General features: G+C 44.5%; 1 pseudogene; it reads left to right on the top strand.

Moving 5' to 3' along the window:
- Positions 1–7,921: 7,921 nt before the first annotated feature.
- Positions 7,922–9,029, top strand: LOC117722758 (farnesyl pyrophosphate synthase pseudogene; annotated as a pseudogene).
- The last annotated feature ends 1,488 nt before the right edge of the window (positions 9,030–10,517 follow it).

Raw genomic sequence — 10,517 nt, 5'->3', positions numbered from 1 at the left:
GTCTACAGAGTGAGTTCCAGGACAGCCAGGACTACACAGAGAAACCCTGTCTCGAAAAACAAAACAAAACAAAACAAAAACAGAGCTGTATATACTGTACAGTCACCATCCTACTGAAAACATAAAATACTCCAGTTACCCAGCAGGTTCCCTCCGTTGGCCTCACACACTACCACCAAGCTAGGCTCCTGATGTCAGACACTGGGTGCTACTTTGTTGCAGCGTGGTATTGAGGATCCCACCTGGGTGAATACTTTACCACTGAGCTTTCCCACCAGGCTACTTTTTTTTTTTTTTTAATGTGGCTGAAGTTACAGCTTCTCTCATGCTCATGACACCTACAAAGTCTCTATGTTCAGACCCTCCACAGGAAGAACACCTGCAGAACTTACACGCACCTCCTCGTATTTGTAGAGCATCAAGGAGGACTTGGAGAGAGTATCTGCAAAGCTTTTGGAAATGATATTTTACACTTCAGAACACGTGGGAGTTTCCTGCAGCCTTCCATCTTGCCCACCCTACTTCCTCCCAAATAAGGTTACAGGAATGTCCTCTGTCCAAACACAAAAGTGCTTCATTCCCCCTGCTATGCTATAAAAGAAAAGAGGCCAAAAGAGAAACGTGCTATATTCCTCTTTCTGCTTCTTCTGTGCACAACAAACCAAGAGCCCAAGAGTCTAATGTGCCTGTATCACCTGTTGCTTCAGAGGCAGAGGCAGGAAGCTGGCCTGGGCTGAGGAGTTTAAGATCAGCATGGGAGGGAGGGAGGAAGGGAGGGAAGGAGATATATATATATTTATAGATAGATAGACATAGATATAGATATATAGAGAGATATATATTTATAGATAGATAGACATAGATATATATAGATATATAGATATATAGATGATATATAGATATATATAGATATATATAGATATGGATATATATAGATATGGAGGAGGGGGAGGGAGGAAAAGTTTTTCTCAAATAAAAAAAATAATAACTCTTAATGAGGTTAAGAAACAAGGAGGAGGTGGGAGAGTTGGCATAGATAATAAGAGCACTTGCAGCTCTTAAGGCAGGGAACCTCTGTTTGGTTCCCAGCACAGCCATGGCAGCCCATAACCATCCCTAACTCTAGTTTCAGAGGATCTGAGTGCCTGTTTTGAGTCCAAGGACACCAAGGTACCCACTTGGTATGCATGCACATACCCAGGCAAAGTAGTCCTACGCATAAAATAAACAAATCTTTTTTAAAGTGTAAAAAAGAAACTAACATAAGAGATTTTGCTTTTGAGTCACCCAAGCTTTCCCTCTCTGGTCTTGCCTCTGCTTTCTTTACAAACTTAATTGCCCTGATAACCCTACTGACTGTGAGCTGACCACCCTGTGGGAAGGCCTGACCTACCCTGCAGCAGCCATTGCAGCCCAGGTGGCTTGCTGTTACCCAACAGCATTGCTTGGGCAATTTCTCCATCGTGATTTGAGATCCACTTAGAAAGACATCCCATAATAGGCAGAAGACCAGTGAGAAAAGCAGAGAGAAGAAGGAAGCACTGTGTGAGACAGTTTCCAGGAAGAAAAGAATATATTTGTAGATGAAGGAGACTCAGTGAGCAACTGCAGAACTGACCAGAGGTCACATGGCCCCAGACCAACAGAGAATCTTAGACCTTCCACTGACCAAAAACAGTAAAAGAGGGGGTGAGGGGAAAAGAGAGAGAGGAGGAAGAGCAAGGCTTTGGGGAGAGACTGAGCATCAGTATGGATCAGCTTCCGCCATAAGTGATAGAGGACAATGAACATCTCCAACAACCTTTAGGAAAACATTTCAATGCTAAATTTCTACCTAGGCAGTCACGAGGAGAGCAGAGCAGAATCCCAAAGCCTAGCTTTGAGTTTTTCTCACCTATGATTGATTGTTTGATTTCGAGAGACAGTCTAGCTGTGCAGATTCTCAGGTTGACCTCAAATTTAGGATCCTCCTACTCAGGCATGTTGGGATTACAGTTCTGCTCACCCCTCCCACCTCCCTCCCCACCGCCCTCCCCCTCCCCCATGACTCGCTTCTCTCTTGTGTTCTTAAAAAGAATAAAGGGCTCAATCAGGATGAGGGAGTGGTCTAAGATGAGATCTCCTAGCTCCAGAACAAATCTCCAGCTCAATGAGAGGGAGAGGTGCCCATGCTGAGGATGGGTTTGTCTTGTGGTGACAGGGAATGACAGACAGAAGAACAGACTATTAAAAAAGGGGTCTCTCCAAAGGAAAGTGATATTAATAAATACTTACTATTTGAACACATAAAGGGGAAACTGCTGCTTGGAAATATGAGAATAAGGGTAGATCACCGATGTGTTTATAAAAAGATAAAGAGATAGAGAATATGTTCTATGGAGGTGTGTGGTGAGGTATGGGAGAAGGGGATGTCTCAGTGGGCCCATGCTGAGGCATCCCTTCCCCCTGAGGGACCAGCCACACAACGGTATAGTATAGAATAGTTTATTCAGGGCATGGGGAGGGAAGTTAAGAAAGTAGTAGAGGCAGAGAGAGAGAGAGAGAGAGAGAGAGAGAGAGAGAGAGAGAGAGAGAGAGGAGACTGGCCTTGAGCATGTGGAGAGACCAGGAAGGGAATGGGGAAGGGGTGAGGGAACAGAGTGGGAGCAAGAAGGCAAGAGATCTAGAGAGCAAGAAAAGGAGGAGGGGGCAAGCAGCCCCTTTTTTATAGTGGGCCAGGCCTACCTGACTGTTGCCAGGTAACTGTGGGGAGGAACATACTTGTTGCCAGATAACTGTGGGGCGGAATTTAGACAGAATGCTAACAATCACCAATTGGCACATAGAAAAATCTAAACACAAAAGACTATTGAGTCAAGCATGGTAACTCACACCTGAAACTCCTGTACTCTGGAGGCTGAAGTAGGAGGAATGGTATCTATTTGAGGCCAGTCTGAGCTATGTTCATACTGTTCCGGGGATAGCCTTACGGACTGTTCAGAGTAAGACCCTGTTTCCAGAAAACAAACAAAATATTATTGTAGTTGTAGGAAGATCAATGAAGGTTTAATGAAAAAGAAAAGGCAGGGACTACAGCCCAGGGCAGAAGTGAGCCTTGAGGACCATTTCCATAGCCATGGAACCCTTCCCTCTTGCTACTGACTATAGACAATCATACTGAGAGGGAGCCTGTGACTGTGAGAGCAGATTCTCTGCTTCTGAATAAGGGAGATAAATGGTGACGACAAACAGAAACATAAAGATAGGTACCAAAAGCATGTATTTTAACAGTCTGGCCAGGTTCAGGCTGGAGACAAGGCTCAGTGGTTAAGGGCACTGGGTTCAATTCCCAGCACCCACAGGATGAGTCACAACCATCTCTAACTTTAGTTCCAAGGCACCGGAGGCCCTCTTCTGCCCACTATGGGCACTGCACACACGTGGTACACATCCATTCTGGCAAAACACCCATATACAAACAAAACCTTCAAAGATTTGTTTTAAAAAGAATGGAGATACGGGGGCGGGAGTCGGTTCAGTTAGGAAAGTGATCTCCTTTAAGCAGTTCAGAGTTCTAGCACCCAGGGAGGAGCTGGACTCTGTGGTTTGTGCTGGAGGGAGGGGCAGAAAAAGAGACAGATGGTTCTCTAGAGCTCATTGGCTGGCCAGTCTGTCTGAATGGGTGAGCTCCCTGCTCAGTGAGCAGGCTCTCTTCTATATTTTCTCCAAAACCAAGGTGAGAGATAACAGGAAGGGCCCTTTCATTGAACTCTGACCTACACACACACACACACACCACGTAGGTGTACACATGCACCTGAATGTGTGCACACATACACACCACACGTGCACACAATCCTGCGCTCGTGCTCTCTCTCTCTCTCTCTCTCTCTCTCTCTCTCTCTCTCTCACACACACACACACACACACACACACACACACACACACACACCACACACACACACTGGCAGGCACAAAGTAGGGAGGCAAGAAAAAAAAAATCCAAAGAAGCAGCTGAACTGGGAACTGGACACATTTTTAAAGTGAGCGGTGGAAAGGCTGGGTGAGGTTGGGCTGGGATTTTGCTACAAGCTTGGAAAATGATTTTGCTTTAAGTTTTTTTTTTTTATGTATGTGCACAAATGTAAAGATGACAATTCTCTAAAGGGAAGGAGGAAAGTTTCTGGCCACCTTTAGTCTTTAGGTGTCTGGAGACTGGAGTGCTTTGAGTAATAACCCAGGATCGGAAACACAGCCAAGCCCCGCCCGTATCCTGCCAGATGCTGTTATCCACAGGTCCCCAGGGCAGTGTCTACACCCCTTCAGGGACTCAGCTGGCCTCTGGATCTTTCAAATCCGTTCTAGAGGTCATTGAAGGCAGACTGATTTCTCTTCGGTGGCTTCCTGGTGAACAAAACTCACACTCCATCTCCAGTCCTATCTTGTTTAGCTTGTGAAAGCAATGCATAGGTTGCCAGACTAATGAACTAACTGTTATATTTAGCTAGAAAGATAATGTAGCCCCAGTGTTTGGATTTATCAAAACGGATTCCAGATGGCACCCAAGCCACAGAGAGAGGGCCATCTGGTAAGTCAGAGCCGGGCTTGTTTCTCTCTTTCTCTTCAAGGTGAAGAACCGGCGATAAACAACACAACTTTCTGTGCTAAAAACCCAACTCTTTGCTGTTGGAAGGATGGTCGGTCCCGAGTCTTACATTTTATCTGTGTTCATTCATTCAAATCCCTGCACCATGGTGCTCCTTCAGATATAGTCATTGGCTGAGCTTGGAAAATCACCTAGTGCAAGTGGCAAGGTTTCAGTGTCTCCCGTATGCAGTGTATTTCAGTGAAACATACACTCCTAGACATTAATAAAGTCATTGGACAGACTCTACAATTACACAAATTCCTGGAGTACATAAACCAATACAATCAGAAATTATGTTTCTTTCTGAAATGATTTAAGCTGCTGTGGTTCTGTTTTGTTTAGCTCCAGTGGTGGTATTTTGAGTGTGCTTTCTGCTTGACAAAGTGTTTTCTGCTGGACACTTTCTTCTCTGCCTGTTCCCTCTGAAACAAAATATCCCATGCCTCTGTTTACTCACTCCTTTCTCTGCCCTCCAGCACCCCTCCCCCTCCAGGCCCCTCCCCCTCCAGCACCCCTCCCCCATCTCTGCCTACTCACACACAGCCCGGCCAGTATAATCTTCTTTAAACATTGCTGTTTGTAGAACTTTACAGCTCAAAAGACAGTCACCACCTCTCCAGTGTCGAGAAGATACTGTGCAGGTTGTACACAATGCCATCCCTTCCTGCTCACCTCTGCCCCTCAGTCTACATCTCCAAGGAACCAGCCTCACCAAGGTTCAGCTTCCTCCTCCTACGTTAAGATCAATGTGGCCTCCTGACCTCCGGAAGTGTGAGATAATTCTTTGGAACTTCTTTAAGCCGCAACGTTTGTAGCTGAGTCTGGAATCAGTAAGAAACTAGAATAGCTTCTCTGCAGACTCCCCCTGGTTCTAGTCCAGCTTCACACTATGAGACTTCCATGAGGTCCTGCCTAGCCCAGAAGCTGAGGCTGGTGACCATTAAAAGTTGTACTTAACACACGTCTGTTGGCAGTCACATGTGAACATGTATATTTAAACTTCATTAAAGCATGATGGACCATTTGGCTCCTGTTGTGCCAGCCATGTTTTAAGTGTTAACATCTACACACACACACACACACACACACACACACACACACACACACTGTGGCTACTGAACTGGAAAGTGAAGACAGAGAATAATTCCGTTGTCATGAAAAGGTCTCTTGAGCAGCACAGGTTGGAATGGAATACACACCACTGCCTAAGATCTACGGCTGTTAAACCTGGTGACTTGAATTTGATCTCAAGACCCACACCGTGGAAAGAGAAAACCAGCTCCCCGAAGTTGTCCCCTCTGACCTCCCCATCTGCTCTGTGTATACACCCAATAAACAAACAAACAAACAAATAAATAAATAAATAAATAAGTGTATTTTTTTTTCTGAAAAAAAGAAAAATCTACTGAGCTGATCCAGCCAAATGAAGCCACCTGTAGAAGTCGTATCTCTGGCAGCAGTAAACTTGCAGTAACTTGGGAGTTTTGTGTCTTCACACTGAAGGGGAGATCCATGATTCTGTGGGATCTCAGGCATCAGGACCAGCTCAGGAATAGCATTAAATCGCAGGAAGATCCGGTTTTACAGGCTCCTGTTGAGCTGGAAGGTAGTGTGAGTGCCTTGGGCATCTCCAGGCTGATGAAACCGGACTTGGAAGGACCATATGGACTAAGAAACACACCTCAGAACACTTCACTCTTCCTGCAGGCTGTCACACCAAGGCAGGGAGAACCCTGGGGGCTAGCACTCCCGTTCATAGCCAGTCTGGGGCATTGCGTGGGAAATCTGGTTCACAGCCAGCAACCCTGCTTCTCCTGAGTTCACAAGTCTCTGTTTGGAACTTTCTCTAATTAGACCTGAAATCAATTGCCTTTCCTGTGATGCGAGGCAGTGACCCGTGTTTTCCCCCGTGGACAGCAAATGTCCTACCACTTCCCACACTAATTTGAAATGCCACTTGGGTGCTGCAATAAATCTCCGGGTGTAAACGGAGCTTCTCTGTCAATCTCTCCCGCGTGGCTATCACCCTGCTCTAACTGCGGTAGTCTGGCGGTTTGTTTCCGAAATCTGGTAGGGCGATTCTCCTCCCTTTATCCTCGGTTTTTCAGCATTTCTGTCAGTTCTTCATTCTTCTCTCTCCCGGGTGCGTTTGGAGTCGGTTCACCAACTTCCGCTGAATATCTGATTGAAATTCCCTTTGGAGTTTACCGCTGGGTTCATGGACAGTTTTAAAACATGAGCACTCATTCTCGTATTTCCTGAAAGCTGTACATTTTTCTTCATTTCATTGAAATTCACCTCTTTGGTATTTGTCCCTAAGGAGAAAAGGCCTTAGAGCACTGTTTCTCAACCTGTGGGTCTCGACCCCTTTGGGGTTGTCGAACCATAGCCTGTATCACGCTGGCTTCTATGGGACACAAGTAAGTAAGGAAATTACCAAAGGAAAAAAAATCTTTTCTTTTTCTAATTTACTTAGAAAGGAAGGTTGGAATTGGATGGAAACTGTGTTCTACAGGCGAGAAGACTATAAATGTTGTTTCTCTTCTTTAGTTTGCAAATGTTCCATTCCAGTGAGAGATTTCTCAGGATTGGACTGTCCTGGACTCCTGGGATAAGCCTGCAGGAGAGTCACTTTTGAGTTTGCTAAGAGCTCCTATAAATTACACTTCACCCGCCTCTTTTTAAGTTCCTATATTGTCAGCAGTAATTGTTTTCTTCTTAGCCTACTTATTAAGAATTTTGTCTGTTCAGGGTCGTGTTATTCTTCTAAAATGATTTAGACAACATATATTTCTAGGTCTTTGGAACCTTTACCTGGGTCCTGGGAGAAGTTTCTCGAAACTTAAGCAGAGAACTTTTCAAGGAGAGATTTTTGTTCGTTTGTTGTTTTTGAGACAGTATCTGGAACTTACTATGTAGAGCAGATTACGGTCAAACTCACAGCGATCTGCCTGTCTCTGCCTCCTGAGTGCTGGGATTAAAGCTATGAGCTACCATGTTCAACCTAAGGAGAGATGTTTTTTCACTAATCCTGTTCCAGAACAATTGATCTGTTGTCTGTTTTCTCCTTCTTTCGAAGCCACTGTTGGCTATGATGTTCTTAGCATAAAACAGTATTAATCCATACAAGGGGATGGTGTTCTGAATGTGATGGCGGATGACAGCTGAGGACAGACAACTGAAATAAGACCAACGGTGCATGGCTCTGTCATGGAGTAGCCAGAACAGTAGACCCATAGAAAATGGAAGAGAGGTAAGCTGCAAACATCTTAGACCCCAGGAAAATCCGCATTGAAGAACAGAGCATTTAGCTCTTCTGTCAGAATGAATGGGAACCAGAAATTGGATGCTTATAACCAAGAAAAGCAGAATTTCATCCAGCACTTCTCCCAGATCGTCAAGGTGCTGACTGAGGATGAACTGGGACACTCAGAGACAGGGGATGCTATTACCCAGCTCACAGAAGTCCTAGAGTACAATGCCATAGAAGGCAAGTACAACTGGGGTTTGACTGTGGTACAAGCCTTCCAGGAGCTGGTAGAGCCAAGGAAACAGGATGCTGAGAGTCTTCGGCGGGGCCTGACTGTGGGCTGATGTGTGGAACTGCTCCAGGCTTTCTTCCTCGTGTCAGATGACATCATGGACACTCACTTCCCCGAGGCAGATCTGCTGGTCTTAGAAGCCAGGCATAGGCTTGGATGCCATCAACAATGCTCTGCTTTTAGAAGCCTCCATCTACCACAGGGAGCAACCCTACTACCTGAACCTGTTGGAGCTCTTCCTGCAGAGTTCTTATCAGACAGAGACTGGGAAGACTCTAGACCTCATCACGGCACCCCAAGGCTATGTGGATCTTGGTAGATACACTGAAAAGAGGTACAAATCTATTGTCAAGTACAAGACAGCTTTCTACTCTTTCTACCTGCCTGTCGCGGATGCCATGTACATGGCAGGCACTGATGGGGAGAAGGAACATACCAATGCCCTGAAGATCCTGCTGGAGATGGGCGAGTTCTTTCAGGTCCAGGATGACTACCTTGATCTCTTTGGAGACCCCAGTGTGACTGGAAAGGTTGGCACTGACATCCAGGACAACAAATGCAGCTGGCTGGTGGTTCAATGTCATGTCTGCTACGAGCCATTCTTCAACAGCGCCAGATCTTATTAGAGGAGAATTATGGGCAGAAGGACCCAGAAAAAGTGGCGCAGGTGAAAGCACCATCTGAGGCACTGGATCTGCAGTCTGTGGTCTTCAAGTACGAGGAAGACAGTTACAACCTCTTCCTTGAGAGTCTTGTAGAGCAGAGCCCCACCCCCAACCATCTCCCTGGAACTAGAGAACAAGATCTACAAGCAAAGTGACCTCAGAATTGTAGAGGCTGGGAGGGAGGGATCTCAATAAATTATTGTTCAACAACAACTACAACAACAACAGAAAATGGATTAGAGGTTACCAGAGCCTGGGGAAGAGGAACCAGGGGTGATTTAGCCGTTAGAGGATTTCTCTTTGGGTGACAGAAAAGGCTTGGAAACCATGTTGAAAGATGCACTATGCAGAAGTTACTGTCCCTGTTTGTCTACTTAGTGTGGCATTTGTGTGTGTGTGTGTGTGTGTGTGACCACAATACAGCTTTCAAAAAGTCCCACAAAGTGATTTTTTTTTTTTTTTTTTTTTTTTTTTTTTTTTGCTTTTTAAAACATCGCTTTAGGTCATTTATATTTCCCTAGGAAGCGTTTCATCTACGTGTTAAAGTCCTTGATGAGAAATTATGATGTTGTCCCTCTTCTTGATTTTATTTATTTATAAGTCTTTTCCTAATTTTGTTTAGATGTCTTTCCTTTTCAGTTGTTCTGAGTTTCCAAAGTTTATCTGTTTTCCCCACTAACTTCCTCAAACAGTTTTGGTGGTATTGGTTATAACGACTATATTGATGTTTTTCATTTTAATTAATTCCTCTTTTATAGAGGTGTGTGTGTGTGTGTGTGTGTGTGTGTGTGTGTGTGTAGCAGAGGATGACCTTGAGCATAGTTTCTTAGGCACATTGCCTCACACTGGCCTGGAGCTTTCTAATTAGGCTAAGCTGGCAGGCCAGCTACGCCAGGGATCCACGTGTCTCTGCTGCCCTAGGGCTGACTTAAAAGCACACCACCACACCTGGCTTTCCTACATGGGCTCTGGGGTGTGAACTCAAGCTTTCTGGCAGGTACCTTCCGGACTGAGCCATCTCCTCAGCCTTGACATGTGTCGTCTTCAAGATATTGTTGCCACCTTTAAGATTCTGGTTCTGTCTTGTTAAATTTACTGTCTATTTCAAAAGAGTTAACAATATCAGTTAAAATTTCTTTTTATTCTAGAGATTAATATTGGAAGTCTGTAAGTGATTTAATTTTTTTTCTGCCATCTTGCTTTCTTTATTTTTAATTTTACCATCTATGGCCTGAGACTGGATAATCATAATGTATGTTCCTGTTGAGCTATACTGGAACTCTTAATGTGTACTATTAAAGAAATGTCTCTTAAGTTTTTAGAATTACATTTTAATGTATTTATTTTGTGTTTGAGCATGTGTAGGGACATGCACCATGGCACACACTGGAGATCAGAGGACAACTAGTGGGAATTTGTTCTCCATGTGGGTCCTATGGACTGAACTCAAGTTTTCTGTCTCCGTGGCAAGCACCTTGATCTGCTGAGCCTCCTCACTAGCCCTTAATGTATTTTGTGAGTGTTCTAAGGTCAACTGAGTAAAGAATATATGTGGATATGTATGTGTGCAAATATTTACATGGTTGTGTAAGAATATATTCTACTTAATTATGCCATTCATGTCTTCAACATGAGCACAGAATTAATTATTTTGTCTGTTTAATCTCAGCTTTTTGAGAAAGA

Source organism: Arvicanthis niloticus, chromosome 17 (genome assembly GCF_011762505.2).
Source record: "Arvicanthis niloticus isolate mArvNil1 chromosome 17, mArvNil1.pat.X, whole genome shotgun sequence".
Lineage (NCBI taxonomy): Eukaryota > Metazoa > Chordata > Mammalia > Rodentia > Muridae > Arvicanthis > Arvicanthis niloticus.
The sequence above is the reverse complement of the archived record's forward strand: the minus strand, read 5'-3'. Positions and strand labels throughout refer to the sequence as shown.